Source organism: Babjeviella inositovora (genome assembly GCF_001661335.1).
Source record: "Babjeviella inositovora NRRL Y-12698 unplaced genomic scaffold BABINscaffold_8, whole genome shotgun sequence".
Taxonomy (NCBI): Eukaryota; Fungi; Ascomycota; class Pichiomycetes; order Serinales; genus Babjeviella; species Babjeviella inositovora.
In genome coordinates this window covers 658,255-658,814 of record NW_017566845.1, presented here as the reverse complement: position 1 = coordinate 658,814, position 560 = coordinate 658,255, and positions in this window count along the sequence as shown.

Below are 560 nucleotides of genomic sequence, written 5' to 3'. Positions count from 1 at the left end.
GGTGGCTTATTTGGAAGGGGGGCGAATGAGCCAGGAGGAGATGGAGTACCTGGTAAACTTATGGAAGGGCAAGCGACTGGTAAGCTCATCGAATGAAGTTACCGTTTCCATATTCACATTAGAAAAATTCAGATCAAATGTGCATATGTTCGAAGGTATACCAGTGCATCCATTGTTATACAGCCAGGAAGATGAGTGGTATCACGACAGAGTGAAGAGTTCAGTGGATTTGATTAAGAGTATTTCCCGGAAGACCTCCCCTTTGAGGAATGTTAAACATTTTTTGAGATACCAGGGCTGGTTGATTATCTTGTTTGTTGTGTGTATGGGTACTGCTAGCGGTGGTACTTATTACTATACATCTAGAAGGATGAACCAGAACTTTGGATTTATCAATATCTAGGGGTTTTGTATTAGTGTTTTACAGATGATCCTGTTGAGTTATCTTTAGGGGCGATATATCGTACTTATAGTCTAGTGCACATCAAACTGAAAGGACCCATGTATATAGCTGCAACAAAATCACTCAATTTCCATCCTGTTACCGAGACGAGTTTCCG